The sequence below is a fragment of the Otolemur garnettii genome, unplaced genomic scaffold, assembly GCF_000181295.1.
Source record: "Otolemur garnettii isolate 467f Iridium unplaced genomic scaffold, OtoGar3 scaffold00013, whole genome shotgun sequence".
NCBI lineage: Eukaryota > Metazoa > Chordata > Mammalia > Primates > Galagidae > Otolemur > Otolemur garnettii.
In genome coordinates this window covers 21,458,665-21,472,427 of record NW_003852408.1, presented here as the reverse complement: position 1 = coordinate 21,472,427, position 13,763 = coordinate 21,458,665, and the positions used below count along the sequence as shown (strand labels likewise).

At 35.7% G+C, this 13,763-nt stretch overlaps 1 protein-coding gene and 1 pseudogene across 1 annotated transcript in view; one reads left to right on the top strand and one right to left on the bottom strand.

Annotated features, from left to right (window-relative positions):
- Positions 1 to 13,763, bottom strand: part of KANSL1L (KAT8 regulatory NSL complex subunit 1 like) — a 140,751-nt gene that overhangs the window by 112,801 nt on the left and 14,187 nt on the right. The window lies entirely within an intron of this gene.
- Positions 2,885 to 3,451, top strand: LOC105886513 (annotated as a pseudogene).

Sequence of the window (13,763 nt, the reverse complement as noted above, 5' to 3'; positions counted from 1 at the left end):
TTAATCTGTAGATACAGAAGATTAACTGTATTCCCTGATTATTCCATTAATACCTGTAACATTTATAGTGATGCTTTTTCTTTCCTGCTATTAATAATTTTCTTTCTGATCAATCTAGCAAGAAGTTTATAATTTTCTCCATTGCTTTTATGCTTTATAATTTCAATGATTTCCATGCTTTAATATTCTTTCCTTCTACTTTGGGTTTTATTTGTATTTTTAATAAGCCCTTAAAGTGAGATACTTAGACATCTATATGTTACACCATTCTTCTTTTCTAACAGAAGCATTTATAGGCATAAATTTTCCTAATAACACTGCTTCAGTAATTTAGTAGCTGCATCCTACAAATTTTGATGTGTTATATTTTAATATCATTCAGTTCAAAACATTTTACATTTTTTCTTGTGATTTCTTCTTGATCCATGAGTTTGGAAATGTGTGTGTTTTACTTCAAAAAATTTCACCACATACATTTACTGTTTCTTACCATTTCTTCTTTGTGTGGATCTGAGTTTTCACACAGTATGATTTTCTTTCAGCCTGAAGGTCATCTTTTAAAATTTCTTTAGCACATGTATACTGACAACTTTTCTCTGTTCCTTATTTGGAAATGCAATTTTGTTTGTTTTAAAAAATATTTCACTGAATAGAGAATTTTAAGTTGACTTCCTCCCGTACTTCCTACCCCTGCTTTCAGCACTATAAATATAACATTCCATTTTTTCTGGTTTATATAACTTCTGGTGAGAAGTCAGCAGTGGTTTTTTATTATTATTTGTTAACTACTTCTTTTGAATGTGTACTCTCCTGTTAAGCTAAAGCAGTTTTCATTTCAGAAACTGTATTACTCACTTCTGAAAATTCAATAGTTCTTTATGACATTCAATTTCTCTCATTATGTTCATGTTTTCCTTTTGAGTCCTTGAGCTATTAACAATAGCTCAGTAGTTCAACATCTTTGCCAATTAAGCTCATCTCTCTGCCACTTACATGTCTGTTTCTATTGATTTTTCTTCTGATGTGTATGTATATAAATGAATGTCTAATAGTTGGGTTTATATAAATATATAATATGAGTACTAGGAATATTATATTGTTCAATGTATGGGTTTTTTGGTCTTCCTTTAAAGAGTGATAATTTCTGTTTTGGCAGATTATTAAATTACTTGCTGTTCAACCTCAGCAATTTCAGCTTACTTGTAAGCTTTTTTATAGTAGCCATTACACTAAGGTGGTTATTAAATTAAGTGACAGTGGATGGCCCAAGGAAAATAACTAGTAAATTAATAGGTCTGTAGGTTTAACAACTATGACCAAATTAGATCTGTGGCTGTGGTATTTTCATATATAACTAAGTGGAGGACAACAGAATGGAAATGTACACTTCTGAGGGAACTCTACTATCAAAAATCTAACATAAACTTATACTGGGAGCCAAATCTGCACCAAGAAAAGCAGGGTAGAAATGCAGTGGAGCCTCTAATAATGGCACACTAACAGCCACTTCAAATATAGTCAACAAAGAATAATTTCCAAAGAGTAAAGTCAGGGACAAAGGATGCAGGATCTTCTTTCAGAAAGCAAAATTAGGGTCCTAGTGAGATCTTATTCTACTGTCAGAGCAAGTCTTCTTATTGTGAAGACCAGGAAGTAACAGGGGTATCTCATTCTTCTCTTTCCCCAGTGGAAGTTTTTATTGTAGTTTTCTTATCTTGACTCCATCATACATACAAGAATCAAGAGGTTGGCTGGACGTGGCAGCTCAACTGTAATCCTAACACTATGAGAGGCTAAGGTGAGTGGGATTGCTTGAGGACTGGGAGATCAGACTGAGCAAGAATCTGATCTATTAGAAGAGAGGCTGATCTAATAGATGAAGAGTCTCAGTTATGATGTATTGTCATGTTCTTTTCTTTACGACTTTTGTTTATATTTCTTCCAATAAATAATTTCAACTTAAAATAAAAAATAAAAAAACAAAGAGTCTATTTATCAGAAGAGAGGCTGAGGCAAGGGGATTGCTTAAGCCCAAAAGTTGAGGTTGCTGTGATCTATGATGCCATGACAATCTAACTAAGGCACAGACTGACGCTCTATTTCAAAAAATAAATTAATTAAATAAAAACAAAAGGTAAAACGAGTTAAAAAAAAAAACTTACTTATTAGTTGATAGGTCCCCACATCATGAAGAACTACATCTGGACCTGACAGAAAGCACTTTACTCTATTCACTGAATATGACTCTGAGTTATCATCTTTGAAGAGTTGGCATTTTTTATGTACAAGCAACACATGGATATTTGGGTGACCAGAAAGGCCAACTGAACAGATGCTTATTTTCCTACTTTTGGAATAATAAGCATAATACCTTTAGTTTTAGCTGTTTCCTTGACAGCTCAGCTAGTGATTTTATTTCCCAGTCTTAATTACAGTTATATCTGACTATATATGATGAACTCCTTCACAAGAAAATGTGAACCAAAATAGTGTGCGAAACTTCTGGGTCTGGCCTTTAAAAGTGACTGAGTATCGAAATGATGCCAAGTATCAATGAATCTCAACAATACAGGCAAATGTAGCATCCTAGGGGACAGCAAAGCCAATACCATGGGTCCCTGCTAAACCTGTGAACCTTATCTAATTTTTGACTATTAAAAGAGAGAAAAAAAATATCATATGTTTATGTTGAGGTCTCGTGTTATGACAGCTTAGCATACACTTCTCCCTCAAAAATATTTTATGCGCTTCCCCTTCCCCTAAGCAGCCTGAGGTGATCTATGAAAATGGTTCACTATTCATTGACCCAGAAAACCCCACAAAGTCATGCAAGTCAAGAGGCTCAAATCTTTGTGTTCACTTTAAGAACACACGTGAAACTGCTCAGGCCATCAAGGGTATGCATATATGAAAAGCCACCAAGTATCTGAAGGATGTCACCTTAAAGAAACAGTGTGTACCATTCCGACATTACAGTGGTGGAGTTGGTAGGTGTGCCCAGGCCAAACAGTGGGGCTGGATACAGGGTCGGTAGCCCAAAAAGAATGCTGAATTTTTGCTGCATATGCTTAAAAATGCAGAGAGTAATGCTGAACTTAAGGGTTTAGATGTAGATTCTCTGGTCACTGAGCATATCCAAGTGAACAAAGCACCCAAGATGCGTCATCGAACTTACAGAGCCCATGGTCGCATTAACCCATACATGAGCTTCCCCTGCCACATTGAGATGATCCTTACTGAAAAAGAACAGATTGTTCCCAAGCCAGAAGAAAAGGTAGCACAGAAGAAAAAGATATCCCAGAAGAAACTGAAGAAACAAAAACTTATGGCACAGGAATACATGCAACATAAAATAAATGCAAAAAAGAAATATTTTATGCCAGTAGTATCATTTGGATCAAAAAGTTCTTATAAATTGTTCATTGTTTTTAAGAAAATTAAGCATTATTGACATGCAAGTTAATAAATTTAATATACTGCCATCTAGTTGTACACACACAGAGACACACACACACTCTCACTCAGGAAACAAAAAATCTATCAACAGTTTGGAACTCTAGGAATTTTGGCATGAAAATAAAACAAATTAAAGCTGTGATTAAGGATGTCCAATGACAGTCTAAGACTGTAATTTAAAGAGTTCTTAAAAGAAAGTGTAAAGAAAGAGAATACACATGTCTTGAAATACTATTAGGCAATTCTGCTTAGAACTCTGGCAGAATCTACTGTGGCAACTGCCCAAATTGAAATTTTCAGTATTAGTTTAAAAGAATTCACACATCATTTAGGCAAATTTAGTCTTATTCTCCTGCTATCTCCCTACCCCCAAAATAGGAAGAAAGAAAAAAAAAAAAAAGAAGAAGTTGATGAATACTTATACATCTTATACTACCACCACTCTTCTCTTGTATAAAAAGGATTTTGAAAGTTGATGATGGTCTGTTAAATAATCTTAAATGCATTTATAAAATCCTTATATGATATCAAACATTGATAACTAGAGATTTATTTTTTAAAAGGAGAGATTGTAAATGAATTTTGAAACTAATAAATATATTTTTGCTCAAGTAATAATCTAGCAATTCAACAAGCATCGTGAGTACCCTTGTGTGTTTATGTGTGCATGTATGTGTCTCTTGTTCAGGAAGCCAGGCAACCATGCAGTGTTTTCAAAATAAACACTGCACAAGGGCCCAACTGAAAGGGCAAGCAGAATTAAAATCCAAAAAGAATTCTTTACTGTAAGCCCTGCAATTACAGACCTAAATTTGCTCAGAGGAAAGAAAACCTATTCCTAGTGCATGCCAATAGTCTAATGATGGCTCTGGCAAGCACTGTAATGGGCCCTGAAAAGAAACAGGATAAAAGGTAATTCACACTACCACAGTTGCTTAAAAAGGTGATTACTACTAAGCCACAATGAAGTAGAGGTGTTTCTGCAATAATACCATATATGTATTCCTAAATAATCTCATGTTCTACAAAATAAAAATAGCTACACTTATGGTTAAAAGTAACTGCCAGACCACATAAAACCTAAGCAACTTTTAAATCTGAGCCCTAACAAAACAATAATGATTGTGGGAAACGAATTCTCATATCCCTGACAGGAGTGCAGTCATTTTAGAAAATCAGAACCTCTCAATGATCCTTATTAAATCTGAATTTTCCACTGGCATTTGTATCTAACATAAACCAATCCACCTTTAAATCTTCATATCCTGGGCTCATGCTTCTTCCTTTGATGTGGGTCCTTGAAAACATTCAGTTCTCATAGAGAACATTTTAATAAAAATTAAAAATATCTCCTAGAGATAGCTTTTTTCATTAATCAATTTATTTTTAACACAAGAAAAATGTCTTCAAAGCATTCAAGTGAACTTGTGACTTTCTCAAATCTTTTAAAATACAGGAATATATAGAAATTTTTGAAGCCAATAAACCATCAACTTATTGAGCTAAATGAGGGTACTTCTATATTAGCATTTTCTTTACATCTTAATATAATGCTAAGGATTTCTCTCTAGTTGTGAAAAAGCTTGACCCTACCCATTGAAAAGCATTAATATGTTTGAAATGGTCCGAAAACAATCCACATTGTGGATGTATACATTATGTGTGAAACTTTCACATAATATTGACAACATTCTTCTACATGCTAAGTACACACCCTACTAATTCACACTTTTATTTATTTTATTTTTGAGACAAAGTCTCACCCTGTTGCCCTGGGTAGAGTGCCACACCATCATAGATCACAGCAACCTCAAATTATTGGGCTTGAGAAATTCTCTTGCCTCATCCTCCGGAGTAGCTGGGGCTACAGGCCTACACTATTACGCCCTCCACTCACTGCACTTCTGACCTTAAGCAATCCACCCGCCTCAGCCTCCCAAAGTGCTAGCATACAGGTGTGAATCACCTCACCTGGCCTAATTAACATTTTTATAAAAGCTGTAACAGAAAAAAAAAAAATAACAGGAAGCATTAAATGAAAATCATTTTCAATAATCTTAAAGATATTATATAGTATGTTACTTAAAATGATACTGATATTTACATGCATGAATATGAAATATGGCATTTTCTCAAGGCTAAGATGCCATCAATTTTAAGATATCACATCAATTTAATAACAGCCCTGGGGTAGTGAAATAATATATTAATAGTGTGTATCTATCATAGGATACATATCACTTTTAGAAACATTAAAATGTGAAAATAATACATTTTAGAATCCAAAATAAGTATTACATTGAAAATGTAAATAAATTTTAATGAGCTATGCTTTAATGTTCTTCTTCTTCTTTTTTTTTTTCTTGCAACAGAGTCTCAACTCTATTGCCCTGGGTAGAGTGCCATCGTGTCATAGCTCACAGCAACCCCAAACTCCTGGGTTCCAGTGATCCTCTTGCCTCAGTCTCCTATAGTCGAGCTAGGACTATAGGCTCCTGCCACAATGTCAGGTTAGTTTTTCTATTTTTAGTAGAGATGGGATCTTGCTCTTGCTCAGGCTCCTCCCCTGAGCTCAGACAATCCACTTGCCTCGGCCATCCACAGTGCGAGGATTACAGACATTTGCCACTAGGCCCGGTTGTGATTTTAAGATGTGAAAGTTTATTTTGTTTTTAAAAACAGTGATGATGGCATCAATTCTATAAAACAACTTTTAGAAATAAACACTCTTAGCAGCGTGTACATTTGTCTATGAAGCTCGTGAGTTTTTTTTTTTTCTTTTGAGACAGAGTCTCACTATGTCGCCCTCTGTAGAGTGTCAGAGCTCTGTTGACAGCACAGCTCACAGCAACCTCAAATTCTTGGGCTTAAGCGATTCTCTTGCCTCAGCCTCCCAAGTAGCTGGGACTACAGGCTCCCACCACAATGCCTGGCTATTTTTGTTGTTGTCGTTGTTTGGCAGGACTGGGTGGGGTTCGAACCTGCCAGCCCTGGTGTATGTGGCTGGTGCCCTAACCTCTGAGCTGCAGGCACCGAGCCAAAAGCTAATGGTTTTTTAAAAATCTTTTTTGGCTTTATTAAAGTTCAAATGGCAAATAAAAACTATATATATTTATACTGTACAATATGATGTATTCATATGACACACTAAAAAATTACTAAATCAAACTAATTAAGATATCCACCTTACATTTTTTAATGGTGAGAACATTCAACTTTTTAAAGTGAGAACACTGAAAATACCACAAGTCAAAATGCGAGTTATGTCCCAATAAGCCTGTTGTAAACTTGAAAAATCATAAATTGAACCATTTTAAGTCAGTGACTATACAACAGTACACAATATATTAACTATAATCACTATGCTGACGATCTATCTCCAGAAATTATACTCCTTGTGCAAGTGACAGACACATACACACATTTTCTTTATCCATTTATCTGTCCATGGACACTTAGGTTAATTTTGTATTTTGGCTATTATAAATGAAAATGTGAGTGCAGATATCAATTTGACACACTGATTTCATTTCCTTTGGATGTTTACTCAGAAGTAGGATTGCTGAATTATATCATAATTTCTTAATTTCCAGAGAATCCTCCTTACCACTTTTCATAATGGCTATATTAATTTACTTTCCCATGAACAGTATAAAAGGGTTCCCTTTTCTCTATATCCTCTCCAACACTTGTTATTCTTTGTCATTTTTTTGTTTTGTTTTTTGAGACAGAGTCTCACCCTGTCATTCTGGGTAGAGTGCAATGGCATCATAGTTCACAGTAACCTCAAACTCTTGAGCTCAAGTGATCCTCTTGCCTCAGCCTCCCAAGCAGCTGGGAATACAGGGACCAGCCACAATGTTCTGCTAATTTTTTTCTATTTCTAGTAAAGATGAAGTCTCACTCTTGCTCAGGCTTGTCTCAACCTCCTGAGCTCAAGGAATCCATCCACCTTGGTCTTCCAAAGTGCTAGAATTACAGGTATGACCCACCACACCTCCGCCTTTGTCATTTTTATAACAGACATTCTAACAGGTGGTTAAGATGATATTTCATTGTGGTTTAATTGGTACTTCCATGATGATTCGTGATGTTGAACATTTTCTCATAAACCTGTGGGCCATTTATAAGTCTTCTTTGAAAAAAAGTCTGTTCAGTTCCTTTGTCCATTTTTAATCAGGTTGTTTTTTTACTATTATTTGCCTTCCATATATACTTTAGATATTAACCCTTTGTCTGATGTATGGTTTCCAAACACTGTCAATTCACTCTGTTGACTGTTCCACTTGCTTTGCATAAGTTTTTTTAGTTTCATGCAGTCCCATTTGTCTATTTCTACATTTGTTCTCTATCCTTTGGAATATATATTCAAAGAATCTTTGCCAATACCAATGTCAAGAAGCATTTTCCCTCTGTTCTAGTAGTTTTACAGTTTCGGTTATGTTTAAGTCTATAACTCACTTTGACTTTATTTATGGGTACAGAGTCAGGTAAGAGTCTAATTTCATTCTTCTGCATGTAGACATCCAGTTTTCTCAACACTATCAGACTGTCCTTTCCTTATTGTGTGTTCTTTGCAGTTTTGTTAAATAATCATGGACCATAATTGTGTGGATTTATTTTTAAGTTCTCTAGTCTATTCCACAGGTGTGTGTATATATATATATATATGTGTGTGTGTGTGTGTGTGTGTGTTTTAACTTCAGTAACATCCAGTTTGATTGCTATGGTTTTATGATATATTTTGAAATCAGGTACTGCAATGCCTCAAACTTTTTCATTGTGTAAAAGATTGCTTTGGCTATTCTGGGTCTTTCCTGGTTCTACACAAATTTTAGGGTTTTCTCTATGTGGAAAATGTCATTGGAATTTTAATAAGGACTACATTTAATCTGGAGGTCACTTTGGGTACTATGGGCATTGTAACAACATTAAGTCTTCAAAAAAAAGGGGGGGAACAAGATGGGCAGCTTTAATAGCTTCTTTGCAACTGGACGTGGTGAGGCTGAGGAGAGACGACTTCAGCCATCTCTGGCTTGTGGGATCTGCCAAGAAACACCCCTTTGGGGACACAGGGAAACAGCAAGAGCCTCCCAGACCTCAGGAGGAGGACAAAAGCAGTGGAGAACTGGCAAGTGGTTGCGTTCTGTCTGAGGCTGCCACAGCTGTAACCACAACAGCAGCGAGACTGCAGACAGGGAAGGCCTTCCCTGGGGGGTTTGTTTTTTTGGACTTAGGCACTCGGTTGAATTACCTTGGGAGAACTTGAGTGAGAGCGCAGGTGACTTTAAGCATTGTCCAGGGCAAGGGATTGAGCCGCTGGGCCAGAAGGAAGCTAACACTGTTGGGCTGTGGGCCGCTGGCACAGCCACTGTGGGAAAACTAACCTGCAGGCTCCACCCTCAGGTTTGCAGAGCGAGGCTTGGGCTGGGAGACCTTGGGCGAGTGATCTTGTGACTGTGAGCAGTGCCAAAGGCCAGGACTAAGACACAGGGGAAGAGCAGAGTTTTGGGCAGTAGGAGGGCTGCCTTGCAGCCTTGCCCCTCAGGAGCACAGAATAAAGCTGGTTTTCGCACACTGGAAAAGTGGGCAAACACTTCAGGAAAGATCCCAGCAACAAGTGCTTTCCTGGGAAAACTTCTGCTTAGTCAAGGTTGATGGCTTAAAGTGTCTTTAAACCAGCTGAAGATTCAGGCTCTCAATCCTGCAGGGTTTGAGGGCAAAGAAGTCAGCAGAGATCTCCAGTCTCCATCTCATACATTTGTATCAGCATTGTGATTAGCATCTCATAGAAGATCCCCAGAAGATCACCTCTTTGTGATCACCTATTGTACTCAGACAATAGTCAGCCAAATACAAATACTGCTTTGATTTTTTTTTTAATTTCAACATTTTCCTCCTAGATTTTTTCCTTCTTTCTTCATTTTTCTAGTTTAAATATAATTTTCCATTGTTGCCTTCATTTTGCTAGTGTTTCTACCCCTGTTACATGGTTTTCCCCCAATTTTATCCTGTAAGCTTTTCTGTTTGTTTGTTTTGGTTTCATTTATAATATTTTTGACTTTCCTCTCTATTTGGTGGAGATGGGGTATTGTGTCTGCTCAGACTGGCAAAGAACTGTTGACCTCAAGAAAACCACCCAACCCAGCATCCCCAGAGGTTGGGGTTTTTAGGGTGTGGGTCAAAGTACCCTACTGTACATCTTTATTACTCCTGTCTCTCTCTTTCTGTGCCTCTCTTCTTTTTGCCAATATTCCTTTTTACTCACTGCCTCTTTTTCTTTTTTCTTTTTTTTTAAATCTTTTTTCCCTTCTTGTTCTTCAATCTTCTTCCTTCTTTTGGTATAGGACCAAAAGGACTCATTGAAACCTTAGGCCAGAGGCACGGTAACTTAAAGAGCAAGAAGAAGTGAAAGGAGAATTTAGGCAAGCAAACAGATAAAATAAAACACTCATAAGGAAGAATCAGCAGAAAAAGCCAAGCAATATGAAAAACCAGTCGGTGAGGTAGTTATTACTGCAGAGAATTCTACCTATAAAGAAAGGTTAGAAATGACAGAAGGAGAATTTAAAATACAGATGATGAAAACAATGAAGGAAATTGCTGAGAAAGTGGAAAATAACTAAAAGGAAATCCAAAAACAGAATCAAATAAGAGATGAATGATATGAAGAATTTAGAAAAGATGTAACAGAACTGAAGGAATTGAAGCAGTCAATTAGGGAACTCAAAGATGCAATAGAAAGTATCGACAACAGATTAGACCATGCAGAAGAATCTCAGAGGTAGAGGACAAAGCTCTTGAGATAACTCAGATAGTTAAAGAGGCAGAAAAGAAGATAAAGAAAACAGAATGTTTACTGACAGAATTTATGAAGTGTTCAAACATACGAGTTATAGGTATCCTAAAAGGGGAAGAAGAATGCCCCAGAGGAATGGAAGCCATACTACAGAATATTATAAATGAAAATTTCCCAAATATCACCAAAGATTCTGACACACTCCTTTCAGAGGGATATCGGACTTCAGGTCACCTCAACTATAAGAGAGCTTCTCCAAGACACATTGTGATGAAACTGTCCAAAGTCAAGACAAAAAAAAAAAAAAAAAGAAAAGAAAAGAAAGGAGTAAGCACCAATTGACTTTCAGGGACAAATCCACCAGGGTGACTGCAGACTTCTCTAATGAAACTTTTGAAGCCAGAAAACAATGGTCATCTACCTTTAATCTACTTAAACAAAACAATTTCCAGCCCAGAATTCTATATCCTGTGAAATTAAGCTTTAAAATCTTTTACTGATATACAAACATTGAGGAAATTTGTCATAAGACCAGCTCTACAGGAAATACTTCAACCTTTCTACACACTGACTATCACAATGGACCACCAGGAAAGTAAGCACCCAGAAATTAAAGGACAGAACCTAGCTTCCATAATGATGCAAAAGATAAAACTAAGCAATGGACTTTCACAAAATAAGATGAATAGAACAATATCACACTAATCAATTATCTCAATAAATGTTAATGGCTTAAATTCCCCGCTGAAGAGGCACAGATTGGCTGATTAGATTAAAAAATATAAAAAACACAAGCCATCCATCCATCTGCTGTCTGCAGGAAACACACCTAGCCTCAAAAGACAAATTAAAACTCAGAGCAAAGAGTTGGGAAACAATTTTTCAGGCAAATGGAATTCAGAAGAAAAGAGGGGTTGCAATCTTATTTTCAGATAAGAGAGGGAGATGATTAGGTGATTAGGCTCTACCTTCATCATGTCAAACATCTTTTGGTATCCTTACAAAATGCCTCAGGGAAGCTGTTTTGCCCCTGTGTGAGGACACACCTAGAAGGTGCCAGCCACAAAGTAGCACCTGATCCCTAACCAGACACTAAATGTGGTGCCACCTGGACCTTGGATTTCCCAAGCTAAAGGACTGTAAGTAGTAATTTTCTGTTGTTCATAAATTTCACAGCCTAATGTATTTTTCTTACAGCAACAAGACCAGACTCTCATACAGGGCATCCTTACCTCACTCCTGATCTTAGAGGAAAAGGTAAAAAGTTTTTGCCATGAGCAAAATGTTAACTATGAGCTTATTGTATTGGTCTTTATTATGTTGTGTATCTTTTTTCTTGACTTTTTTTTTTTTTTATCATGAAAGGAAGATGAATTCCATCAAATGCTTTTGTGGTATCTGTTGAGATAAAAATATGGTTTTCCTCCTTCATTCTGTTAACATGGTGTCTCATACTTATTCATTTGCATATGCTGAAGCATCCTTGCATCCCAGGGATAAATTCTACTTGTTCATGGTAAATGATTCTTTTAAAATGTGCTGTTAATTCAGTTTTCCAGTATTTTGTTGAAGATTTTTATATCTATGATCCTTTAGATCTCTGTTGTATCAGTTGTAGTAATGTCTCCTCGTTCATTTCTCATTTTATTTGAGTCTTCTCTCATTCTTAATCTAACTAAAAGTTTTTATATTTTGCTCATCTTTAAGAAAAAGCCCAACTGGTTGTTTCACTGATCTTTTCTATTGGTTTTCCAGTCTCTTCTGCTCTTTTCTATTGGTTTTCCAGCTCTCTTCTGATCTGTATTATTTTCTTTCTTATAGTAATGTTGTGCTTATTCTTCCTTTTCTATTTTCTTCAAGTATAACATTATTTATTTAAGATAATTTTTTTTCCTTTTTGAGACAGAATTTCACTTTCTTGCTCTGGGTAGAGTGCCATGGAGTCATAACTCACAGCAACTTCAAATGTCTGGGCTTAAGAAATCCTCTTGCCTCATCCTCTCAAGTAGCTGGGAATACAGGCATCAGCCACAATGCCCATTTATTTTTAGAGACAGGATCCCACTCTTGCTCAGGCTGGTCTCCAATTCATGAGCTCAAGCAATCTACCCGTCTTGGCCTCCGAGAGTGCTGGGATTACAGGTGTGAGCCACTATGTCTGGCTCCATTTGTCTCTTTTTAATGTAGGCACTTAATGGTACTTAGAACTGCTTTTGCTGCATCCCATAAGTTTTGGCGCATTTTGCTTCCATTTTCCTTTCTCAAAATATTTTAAAATTTCCCTTTATTCATTGATCTATTGGTTTTTCAGAAACATATCATTTAATTTCCACATATCTGTAAATTTTCTAAAATTTCTCCTATTAACTGTTTCTAATTTTATACCATCTTGGGTAGAAAAGATGTTTGACATGATTTAAATATTAAGTTAATTAAGATCTGTTTTGTGGCCTAACTTATCATCTATCCTAAAGAATGCTTCACCTGCATTTGAAAACAATGGGTATTTTGCTGTTGATGGAATATTCAATATAAGTCTGTTAGATCCATTTGATCTGAAGTATCATTCAAGTCCAATGTTTCCTTTTGATCTGATTTTCTGTCTGGATGACTTATCCATTGCTGAAAGTGGGATACTAAAGTCCCCTACTAATATTATACTGCAGTATCTTTTTCCCTTAAGATCTATTAATATTTATTTTATATATTTAGGTACTCTGATATTGCCTAAATATATATTATTTAGAATTTTATACCTAGGCCAACTGGCTCCATTGTCAGTGAATATTCATGACTTTTTGGTCTCTTTTCATAGTTTTGACTTAAAGGCCTTTTTTTATATATATATATAGAGAGGGCAGTTACTCCTTCTCTTTTGGTTTCCATTTGCATAGAATAATTTTTTCTTCCTTAATTCCTTTACTTTCAGTTTATGTGTGTCCTTATAGCTGAAGGAGTCTCTTATAAAGAGCATATAGTTGGGTCTTTATTATCTATTCAGTGACAGAGTCTTCAGGTTGAAGAATTTAATCCAATTACATTTAAAGTAATTATTGATACATAAGCATTTATTACCTGTGATTCATTATTTTCTATTTTTTAATGTAGACCCTTTGTTATTTTCTTCCTCTCTTGCTGTTTTCCTGTGTAATTTGATAATTATCTGTAGTGATATGCTTGGATTTCTTTCTCTTCATCTTTTGCCTTGTGGTTATCACAAGGCTCACGAGAAACAATTTTGTCATTATAAGACTCGTTTTTAAGCTGATGATAACTTCGGTCATATACAAAACCAATACTTTTCCTCACTTTTCTGTTTTTGATGTCACAATTTACATCTTCTTATACTGTGTATTTTATAACAAATTATTTATAGCTATAATGTTTGACAGCTTTGTCTTTTAACCTTTATATTAAAAATATAAGTGATTTACACACCATCATTACAGTGTTTGGGTATTCTGAATTGACTATTTACTTACTTTAACCAGTGAATTTTTATTTCTTT